The sequence below is a fragment of the Arachis ipaensis genome, chromosome B07, assembly GCF_000816755.2.
Source record: "Arachis ipaensis cultivar K30076 chromosome B07, Araip1.1, whole genome shotgun sequence".
NCBI classification, from domain to species: Eukaryota; Viridiplantae; Streptophyta; class Magnoliopsida; order Fabales; family Fabaceae; genus Arachis; species Arachis ipaensis.
The window spans coordinates 67,255,211-67,267,103 of record NC_029791.2 but is presented as its reverse complement, the minus strand read 5'-3'; the positions used below and the strand labels follow the sequence as shown (position 1 = coordinate 67,267,103).

The 11,893-nt window shown below is 36.5% G+C and overlaps 2 long non-coding RNA genes across 3 annotated transcripts; both read left to right on the top strand.

Moving 5' to 3' along the window:
- On the top strand, positions 409–1,914 carry LOC107608609. 2 transcript variants are annotated; one of them, XR_002350817.1, is made up of 4 exons: positions 409–696; positions 1,263–1,393; positions 1,534–1,577; positions 1,746–1,914. It is a non-coding gene; the product is annotated as an uncharacterized LOC107608609 (long non-coding RNA). The 2 variants fall into 2 exon arrangements; XR_002350816.1 differs by having other exon boundaries at positions 409–808.
- On the top strand, positions 2,021–3,776 carry LOC110264643. The gene is made up of 3 exons (XR_002350815.1): positions 2,021–2,323; positions 2,384–3,085; positions 3,548–3,776. It is a non-coding gene; the product is annotated as an uncharacterized LOC110264643 (long non-coding RNA).

The window sequence follows — 11,893 nt, the reverse complement described above, 5'->3', positions numbered from 1 at the left end:
ATATTTTAATGAAAGGTAAGATATATTTATAAAGTTATGAGTAATAGATATTTAAAAGACACATATTAAGTGATTAATTTTTATTATTCTTGTTATGTATACATCTTTTATAATACACATTTTTTTTAAGCTACATTTAAAAAGTGTAGTCTATTTTTAGAATAGGCTACGCTTTTCTCCGTGTTTCTTTTTTGTAGGAGAATAAAAAACACAGTTGTAGCATCATTTAAAAAATATCTCCTTAAATATTATAAATATCACTTATAAAACGTAGCCTTATCTTAAGAGCTTTAGCTTCATTTTTTATATAAAAAAAAAACACTTTTAAAACGTAGCCTATTTGTCTTGTTTCAGGTGCACTTTAAACATGTCCCCTAATATAAAAATACCAAATAAACACTCGGTAAAAATTTTCCCCCTCTTCGTATCCATTCAGCCTCACTCACGCACTCTCATCCTCCCTCAACTCACACACACGAAAGAGAAGAAATCAGAAAGGAGGAGCACAGGAAGAAGAAGAGAAGAGGAGAGGAGAGGGGAAGGAAGGAAAGAAAGGACGAGGAGATAAGAAGGGGGTGCTCGGTCGCCGCTGAAACTCCACCGCCACTGCTAGGGCTTGTTGCCTTCGTTGTTCTGCCACCGTCGGGCTGCTGTTCCGCCGCCAAGGAGCTCGAAGGGAGTACCCCGTGTCACCAGGTAACCATTCTCTGTTCTGTATCCTCTCTTTCTCGCTCTCACTTTTCAGTTCGAAGGTGCGTATGATTTTGATAGTGATGATGAACTGCAATGGCTAATTGAGATAGAGAAGGTATGTACTAGTTTTCAATTGGTTATGTGAATTTTTGGGGGTTTTGGGATCTAATTTTAGGTTTTCTAATCTTCTGATTAGTTGTTGTTGTTCTTATATTGTTCTATATTTTTATTATCATAATTTTGGCGTCAAGCAAAGGATAGATTAAATGGACTTTTTATCTTATTTTCACAAATAATAAAGGGGTCTACTCTGCTCTCTAATTGATCTCACTGTAGTTGATTGGTGTCATTTCATGCCACAAGCAGAACTAGATCGCTATTTGAAAGCTTCACAAATTAGGGAGAGAGCAGTTGACAAGATTAATAATGTTATTGGAACATATGAATCAATTGTTTGTACCTTATATTTCTTCAGGGTTTTATTGTTTGTTCATTTCTCTTAGTATATAGCTTTAATCTATTGTGCTTTATTGATTATAATAATCCTTTTTTCCTTTTAATTTGTGTAGTTCCCATTTCTTCCAGATACAACGATTTGATGCTCAGAATATTTTCCAAACACCCAGATTTGTTCCCTGAAGAGGTGAGTATCATTCCCGGGAAGAAATCAAACTTTTAAAGAAAGTATTGATGTTTCAGAGTAAGTGGTATTCTCTTTCTCCTTCACCATTGAATCAAAATTCTTATTTCTTAATTAATTGGTGGATTTCTTATTGCGTGTGATGATGGTATTAGGGGTAGTGCTAATTTTGCTACCTCCTTCTTCAAATGTCAATGCAGTTTGAGCATTTTGATGATTTCACTATAGCTTCTTCATGGGAAAGGTTTGTTTATTTTTTTAGCCCTCTTTGTTCAAATTTTCATGAAATCTCAATTACAAGAACACTTTATAGCATTACTGTAAGAGAAATGGTTCTTTGTGTTGAAATGATGCTACTCTACTATGATGATAACATTATTCTTTTATGTTACTTAATAATTTTATTTTGTAGGTTCATTTCTAAAATTGAGGCAATTTGTCGTCTCTAGATGGCTGATGGTCCTAAAAATTTATTGGTATGCTTGTTTAATTTCAAGTTTCGGGATTTGAATTTAAGAAATAACTTTCTTTTTAAATAAATTATATGTTTGATTTGGATTATCTCGGGTAAATACAGTTTGTTTAGTTGCTGCTAGTATGAATATTGAAATCTTTAATAGCAGTTCTAAGATATTATCAGTTTAGTATACCAAGTGTGTTTTCCTATTCTTTACATTTCTACTAATGGAATTTTGTTGTTTTTTTTATTCTAGAAAAAAGGTGCAATTCCCTTGGAGAATTTCAAAAACCCATACAAGATAAAATCTGAACTGCAGTATGATGTGAAAAGTTATTGCATATATGGAGTACTATTTTGAAACCAAAACTGGTGCTAATTTTTACTATTTTTTTTGTTTGCAAATGTTTGGTTGGTTTTGAGGACTTGTTTTTGTTTATTTGTTTTGCCTTCTGGGTGATGCAGGCAAATCTTTTGACTGGAATTGTACTTTTCATGATCTGCAGTTATGTTTTGGTGTAAAAGAATTTTTGGTATGGTTTAACACTATATCTAATTTTTTATTGAAAGATTAATGTCTTGTATATCACTAGCTCATTGCTCCTCAAAGTGCAAGTGGTGTAGTTCTTGATGCACCAGAGGCTAGCAGGCTATTAAGTGCTGTTGCAATTGCTATGTCAAATAGTTTAAGAGACTATGGTGGGTTTCTTTCCTCTCTAATTGCTCAAGATCTCTTCATTTGTCCATCTTAAATGAAGTGATCTGACTTTTTAACTTGCTTCTAACTTTATACCCATGTCAAATGGGAAGTAGCCCAGTATTTCTTTCTACACTCCATGTGATGGAATCTATCTTTTTAGCTAGAACGAGTTCTTACGGATTTTGTGCTGGAGTTGTAGATTTTCTGTTCTTGGTATTAGATTTCTTTGTTTTCTCTTTCCAAATAGGATATTGTGCAAAGCTTATTTTTGGTTTTATAATGTAACTGTTTAGGATGCTAGTTTCAATCGTAATAATTCCAGTGAAGTTTCTTCTCCAGTTGTTGGGTACCTTCCAGGTTATATGGACTATCAAGTAGAAATGAGACCACGGATCCCTAATTTTGTTTGTATCATTGCTGCAGGCCATGCAATTGCTACAGCTGCAATTGTCTTCCCTCCATCAATCAAAATGGAGGAGGAGGAGCTGTTTCAGTTGCTCTTGTCCTCAATCAAAATGCTGGCAAGGTAGAGACGACTTCGGAATTGGTGCATTCTCCCAAAATCCTGCACTTGTTCTTGCCCCAGTTGTCCAAGGTACGCCCTTGTTACTGTTGTTCAAAGTTCTTTTGGAGAAGTGCTTTCTGCTATTTCTGTTGTTAGTATTTCAAATGATATTATATTACTTGCTCAATTTGCAATTCTGATATAGTTAGAGTATAAATAATTATGATTGCTAAAATTTAGTGCTCATTTATTTTAATGTCTTTGTCAAGTTTGTCAATGTTGCTGATTAGTATCTGTCTTTTGCTTCACTCCTTATCATGCTTTCAAATTAAGGAATCAAGTTGCATAGGCTTCTATTTTATTTTCTCTATTTTCAGTTTCTATTTGGCGCAAAAGTGCATGGTGTTGCTCTGTATTTGTACAAATTTTGTTTTTTACAATTGATTTTACACTGCCAAGTACCTAGAATTTATAACTTTGATTTAAGAACCCCTGTGGTTTGGTACAAAATGGCGCATTTCTTTATGCTAAGTGTCTTTTTATTGTTTTCAGATAAATAGCAATGAGTATATTTGGTAGAAGGCTAATGCTAGAGAGACAAAGGAAGAACTAATTGATAGAGGGCCTAAGTTCCTGGACTAGTATATTTCTGTTCACAAAAATCTTTGTTGCTAATTGTTTACAATTATATAAAGAGCAGTGTATTATAGATGTGCTAAAGGATAACTCTATTCATTTTGTAGAAGCTAATTTAATTTTACTTATCTTCTTTTTATTTTAATGTGAGATGTATGAATATTCAAAATTATGATCATTCTAATACTTTTGGTTCATTATAAATATATTTGTTTAAGGATAATTTTTATTATTTGAAGAATATTATATAGTATTATTGTGTACTTATTTTTATTTTATAATATTTGACTAATTTAATTTAAAATGCAAGATTATATATATAATCATATTACTAAATATTATGTTATAAAATATATATATATATATATGCAGAAAATTAAAAAAAAAAGAGGGATCTAGGGCTACACTTATAAACGGTAGCCATGGTATACAATGTGGCTACGCTATACAATGTGGCTATGCTATACAATGTGGCTACGCTTTACAGGTGATGCAGTAGCGCTGAAAAGCGTAGCCTATTCTGGTAAAAATGGAAGCTGAAAAGCGTAGCTTTTGGTCCTGGACAGCATCACTTGAAAGCCCACCCTATTCCCAAACGCCAAAAGCGTAGCCCTTGGTGCAGAAAAGCGTAGCCTTTGAGAATAGGCAACGGCCGAATAGGAATCACCCCAAAAAGCGTAGTCGTAGCCCAGAAAGCGTAGCCATAGCCTAAGGCAACATTTTTTTTCACTTTTGGCTATACTTTTCAAGTGTACCTGAATGGGTGTTTTTCTTGTATTACACACTAGAGCAACATTTTTTTTGTGTGTCTAAACAATAAAGGAAAACACAAAGCAAATACCTATCCTAAATCAGACATAATGATTTGTTGAAGGGCTTCATGAGGGTCCGACCAAATAACATGATTGGGATTACTTCTAACTCCATATCTAGCCATCCAATCTATAGCTTTATTTTCTTCCCTACATATCCAGTCAAATTGCACGTACCAGGGTTTTGATAACAACTCCTAAATCTTGTTAACTAAGTTAATAACTTCATATTTACACCCACTAGGAGAGTTATGCAAAAGATAAAAAAAAACAATCCGTTTTATATACTATGTCTTTCAATCTGCAATCCCAAGCTAAAACAAGACCCCTTGAAACTGCAAAAAGCTCGCATCGGATGATGGATCAGAGAGGAGAGCTACCAGAACAACCCGCAATCCAACCCCTATTAAAATTTCTAATAAGAGAACCAAATCCAGCCAAGCTCAAATCAGTACACAAACAAGCATCACAAGTAACTTTAAAGCTATTACCTATAGGAGGTTCCTAGACAAACGGTTCCTGAAAGTGCTAAAAAAAGTACACATATTCATATATAACATTAGACCCATAACCGTGCTTCTGATGAGAGCAACCACCTTGTGATCTGTCCAATGATTTTCAGCATTGAAAATGTCATCGCACCTATGCCTCTACAACCACCACACTCCGGCCCCTAAAAGAGCCTCCTTACCAGACATGACCTTCCGAAAACCGGCTTTCATAGAGAAGCCTTCAACCGAATCAATAACCCGAGGATTTGGCATCTGCCAAATAACTCTGGAATATACACAATCTCTAAGGCAATATTCTACTATATTTGGAGCCGAATTTCATTTCTGGCACATAACGATACTAGCTAGATGCCGCCTAAAGCGGAAGACCTTCGTCGAGAGAGCGTTATGAACAAACCACACAGTCAATTTGATCTTTTCCGGAAAATTCAAGTACCAAAGTCAGTTCCAGTTGCTATTTTTATTCTAATTCAATCTATTCTTTAATAATCAACAATAATCCTCTCTTACAATATACCTTTTTGTCCCTGCAGGCTACCAACTCCATCCCGTTCCATGTCAACCAAAGTCAGATAGTGCAGACAGGGAATGAAATGCTTGACCTCAAGAGGAATTGTCGACGCAAGTTTCTCCACCTCCCAAGATCCATCGTGCCATAAATCTGCCACTACAAAATCAGATTTAGATATGTGAATATAGGGAACAAGAGCACAAAATCTTCCAAAAGGAGTCCACTCATCATACTACATAGATTACTGCACATCCCCAATATTCTATCTAAACCCATCCTTGAGAGCATCAAATGCTTTGAGAATGTTCCTCCAATTGGCTGAAGTGTTCTGACTATTGTTGTTGCTAAGAAAAGTTAAATTCCGAAAATATTTATGCATCATAACCTGAACCCAGAACTTATCTCTATTATTGAATCAATCCCAAAACAATTTACCAAGAAGCACCATGTTAGCTGAGTAGGTATCCCTAACACCCAAACCACCTACCCTTTTAGGAGTTATAGCAACATCCCACTTAACCAACAACAACCATCTCCCGTTAGTTTGGCCTCTCTATAAAAATTGTCGCATCAAAGAATCTATCTTTTCACAAGCATACTTTGGAAGAAGAGCAATCTGCATGTTGTAAACCGGAATAGAAGTCATTACCAATTTAACTAAACAAAGTCTTCCTGTCTTATTCAGCAAACACCCCTCCCAACTATCAAGATTCTTCTTAATATTTTCAATAACATATTGAGCCGTCCTCCTGGAATACCTTTCATGCCCAATATTCACCCCTAGATATCTTCTCAAGTCCTGACAAAAGCGGATAGTAGAAACTCCCGAGAGCACCTATTTTCTTCTCTCAAAAATATTCTTTGAGCATTGAACCTTTGATTTACTAAGGTTCACCTTCAATCCTGATACTTTGGAAAATAACTCCATAGTCCGCATAACCTCCCCTACTTAAGCTTTCGTAGTTTTATAGAAAAGGAGGAAATCATCAGCAAACATCAAATGGGAGATTCTAGGGCCATACCTGAAGACTGACAGAGGTATCTGTAACACCCTAACTACCAAAGCTCACGCTTCCGGCTGCGCGACTCTGATAGGTCGGACATTACGACGACACTTATCTTATTTAATACTAAAATATGAGCCTGTTTGAAACTTTAAACCGCAATACCGCTCCCAAAAACTTTCATCCGATAACATACGTCCATAAATACCATACAACTTACAAAACTCATAAAGAGTACATCCATATATATACATAAATATATATAAATAATATTACAAACATAATACAATACAATTCCTATCCCTCTTACAGATTATATCGAGATAAAGGCGAGGGTACAATAAACCATAACTAAAACAATACAGAGTTCTCAACAACAACTAAATAAACTCTTCGTAACTTCTGCGCCCATATCCTGAAAGGGGAAAAATGTAGGGGGGTGAGAACATCATCCTCGAAAGGGTAATTCAATAAATCACAACTTGCCTTAATTATCTTTAATAAAATGATTTCCGAAATTAAGGCTATAAATAACTATATGATTTGAGACTTGATCACAATAAGACTTTTCAAAAGTTCTGGGTCTTACATCCTACCCAACTTAGAAAAATTTTCGTCCTCGAAAATTGATACAAAACGAAAGAAATCTCATAACAGTTCACCTTTGAACACATTTAAGAAAGAAGCAAAAATATCTCAAAATATAATCATATATACGATTTTCAAATACTTTGATTGTCATAAGCATAAGGATGTAAAGGTAGGAGTGTGATTGCAAAGCAAACGTTACAAGGTAGGCTCAATGCAAAAGATAACATGGGTCAATCATGTGATAGCAGGGCAAAGCATCAAAGGCTATAAAACATGATGGGGTTAAAACGACGTGCTTAACATCCGCACACTAATCTCATATCAACCTCAAAGCTTCAACTTCCCAAGTCCATCAAGCACTTTACAATCCCCATATCCGGTCATAAGCCTAACGACCTGCAAACCCGTTCGCAAGGAACAACACACCCACAACTCTTAACGTTGCATACCTACCATTTCAACTTTCGTATGCACACATCACGTCTTAAAGAACTAACGCATCGCGTTACTATATCTACAGATCGCACGTGATATCAAAACAATTCTCGAGTCTACTCAGAAGGATACAAGATTTAGAACGGAGAAACAATATCAAGGATAATGCTCATAGATTTAAGAGAATGTATCCAATTCCCAGATAAACAAAGACGCTCAAGCAATGAAGTTTGCTAGAAATAAATCAATTGACAACTTCAAAAATAACCCTTGGATCAAGAAAATTCAACAGGACAAATAAGAAGAAAGTCAACGCATTAGCTTGATACCAATTCAAGCTGAGCCAAAGAAGTATGAGATTTACAGAAAAGAATATCTCAAACCCAAGACAAAACTCACAGAACTTAAGAGCATAATTAAAAGTACTTCCGAATACATTGTTCATAAAGGAACTAAAACTTGCGGAAAAACCACTTTACAGTCTAAAAGAAAAGGTATGTAACAACATCCTTCAAGAGAGTAACAAAAGCATAATCGTGACTTTGCTTTAATACAGTTTCATGTTGAAGTAGATCATGTAAAGTTTTAAAAACATAATGCACACAAGTTTGGCTAAGAGCTAAAATATTTCCTCAAATATTTTAGAAAGATAATTAGGTGCACAACTTAACCAAAAGTAATTCATAAAACTCGGGGGAGAAATCAAATGCTTGTTCAAAAGTTCTCAAAGTTCATATTCAAACAAGCGTGGATAACATTCATAGCAAGGGCAAAAGAGGAAGTTAAACTCTTTTTAGAAGAGGAACTCCGAGATAAAAATTTGCTTACAATTTGGTAAAGGAAATAAGTGGTGCATTAGAGCAAACCAATTTCCACTAAACGAGGGAGCTTTCTAAAACTTCATTTAAAAGGGCGCATGCCAACTTTAAATTAATTTCGTCAAAATTGGACAATGGTTTTAATCTCAATCAAACAACAGAAAATAAATTCCGTTTAATATTTCGTCAAAGAGAATTCGAAACTTCTTTAAAAGGTTCAAAACAAGACTCCAAAAGTGTTTCTTGAAATCACCATCTCAGAAGAACATTCAAGAAGTTTAAGATGTACTAAAAAGGAGTCAAGCCTTGCAAGAAAGGATCTTAAATCAGGATAGTTCAAATAAGATCCACTAGGCATGAGGCATCAAACCAGCTTTCAATCGATTCAAAAGAATACAAAAGTCATAGGAAAATACAACCCAATTATTAGTAATTTCCCAAGGATAAATCTTTGACTAAAAGCTCTTGTAGAGAAAATGAGAGAATAAACAATGCACTAATTTGAAACGAATCAAACTGACTCACATAAGGATGAGATTCACAAGAGAGGACAAACCAAGATCAATGGTAATGTTCACAAGATGTAAAAGATTAGTTAAAAACAGAATCACGTACGACATTCATAGATGTGAAAAGCTTAAAAAGGAACGAGTCCGTTCATAAGAAGAAAGCTGAGTCCAACATTTTCAAAAGAACAACAATGGCATAAACCAGGTAGTATGCTAAATCCAACTCAATTCAAAATAAGTTAAGTAAAGCTTATCAAACGAAACTCAACCGAGACAAAAATGGTAAATCCTTTCTTTTCAAAATTTTGAAAAATATTCCAAATACATAATCAAATGAAGATGTGCATTGGAACTATAGTAAAATTACTAGAAAGTCAATTTGTATTTAAAGAAAGTGCAGTTCCGCAATTCAGTAAAGGTACAAGCGAGGTATTAGAAATAAATAGTTATTAAACTGTATAAGAAATCTTCAAAGATTCATATATAGATAAGTACATATCTAATCAACAGCAACTTTATAAAAATCTCAAAATTGGCTTTAATTCACTGTCAAATAAGAGGAAAACTGAATCAACAAGTTCTCTAAGAATGAACACGGAACCCGGAGTTAAAAGTCACAGCACATAAAAGCATTCTGTTTCACAAAACCACACAACAATCTGTTCATCAAAACCAAATAATAATCCATTCAAACATATAATTACATTCATCTAGGATAATCAACATCACATAAGGCTTATACAATCACCAAATACATTATCTCATATCAGTATCCATATGTAATAATTCCGACATATAAAATATAGATTTGGAAAGCGCCCCTACCTCAAAACGCAATTCCATAACCCAAACGTCTCTCAGAGCCCTTTTCGCCTCAGCTCGAAATCACAATCAAAATCCCGACTCCGCCTGTTTCTTCTCAATATAAGAAACAGCCTCAGCGCCACGTATAAGCTCAGCTACTACTTCCTAACACATCAATATCGCGGAAATCTTAAAACTCATGACTGAAAACAAATGGCGAGGACTTTCGAGATAAAACACTTACTGAAATAAAAGGAATGACACAGCAGCCTCCGCAACACTTATGGACACGAAAATCACCGGAACTCAAACCTACATTACCAAGCCTCAAGGTCTTTAGCCAAACATAACCGAACGCTAAGGCAGGGGTTTTCGAAACGCGAACTACTTACTATACTAACAAGCGAAGTAGCTACGACTTCGAATTGCCCCGACAAAAGATCCGTGAGCAGCCAGAAGCTCCGGTGGCCCAACAGCAGCTTTAAATTCCGACGAGTAAATACCGGGACTTAACCCTGTGTAACCAACGTCTCAGAATTTCTAACGGATTATAACAGAGTACTCAATTGAAGGGGTTTCGGAAGCAAAGATGCTTACCAAGAAAGACTGGTTCTGGCGGCCACGATACTGCTCCCGGCAACCAAAGGCGCGGCGGCCATGACAACAACGGCAACTGAGCCCCAACGGTGGCAGGAACCCCTCCTACTTAGCCATTTTGGTCTCCTTCTCCCCAGCAGCAACAAGGCAGTGGCGGAGCCTTCACAGCGGCGGCGGCAGCTCAGCAACAGCAAAGGGGTGGCTGAACCTCTTACCACCATCGTGACTCATCTTCCACACAACCTCCTTCTCTCTTCTGGAAGCTCGACGGCGGCAGCATTCTGACGCAACGGCGACAGTGCACAGCGGCACGGCTCCGCGCGGTGGTCCGTGCTCCTCCTCGCGTGACCTTCGCTCCTTCTCGCGCTCCCTTCGCGCACGAGCTCTCCCTCTTGTCGTCGCGATTCTCTTCAGGTGACGGAACGAGGTGATGGATGGCAGAACCATGACTGGGCAGGGACGACGACACGACTTTGGCGGCGACGCTCCTCGCGGTTCTGGTGACAGGGAGGACGGCGTCTCCCTCCCCTCTAAGCCCTTCGTCTCTCAAACCTCCCTTTCAGCTCCTCTTCTTTCTCATTGCGGCGTTGCTGCTGCTCCTGATTGTGTTGCGTTTGTGTGAATGGAAGGAGGAAGGGAAACAGGTTGAGTGCGGCGGCTGGGTTGGGAAGGATTAGGGTTTCATGCCTGTGAGTTTGCTGAGGGTGAAAGGGGGAGGAGTCTGCTGCTGCGGCTGTGGGTGTGTTTGCGCAGCAAAGAGAATGAATGAGTGGTTGGTGGCTGCGCAGCGTGAGGAGAGGGGTTTGGGGAATGGTGTATCCAAATTAGGGTTAGGGACATTTTAGTAATTTCGAATAAAAATAGGGATATTATAGTAATTAGAAATAAATTCTAATCCATTAATAATAATGTATAAAAATACTATTTGCTCATCAATTTCATAAATTATTTTCAATAAAATGTCCCCACCAAATAATTAGAAATAATATACTTATTTTCTTCATTTTCCAAAATAGTAATATCAATATTCTAAAATATTAATTATTTAGTCTAAAATCATATAAAAATCCTTTTTATTTCACAACTACCAACTATATGATTTAAATATAGAAAATAATCCAATAAATCATAACTTGTCTCAAATTCAATAAATCACACTTGCCTTAATTATCTTTAATAAAATGATTTCCGAAATTAAGGCTATAAATAACTATATGATTTGAGACTTGATCACAATAAGACTTTTCAAAAGTTCTGGGTCTTACAGTATCCACAACCCTTGAGAAGTGCGATGGACAATAAAACAAGCAAGAGCCTCCATACAAAGCACAAAAAGATATGGGGACATGGGATCCCCTTGCCTCAAACCCCTCTTCGAGTTGAAATTCTGAAGTCTCTCACCATTCCACAAGATAGTCAAGGAAGATGACGTCACACAAGCCATATTAAGATTAATAGTAGCTCTCGGAAAACCAAATCTGACCAATAAAGCTTTAAGGAATCTCCAATCCACCCTGTCATAAGCTTTCTTTAAATCAATCTTGAAAGCCATAGTCCCCTTTCTAGACTTAGTACTTCTCATGAAATGCATAATTTCCTGTGCAACAATGATGTGCTCTGTAATTCTTCTTCCCGAGATAAAATCAACCTAGAGCGAGTTGATGATCTC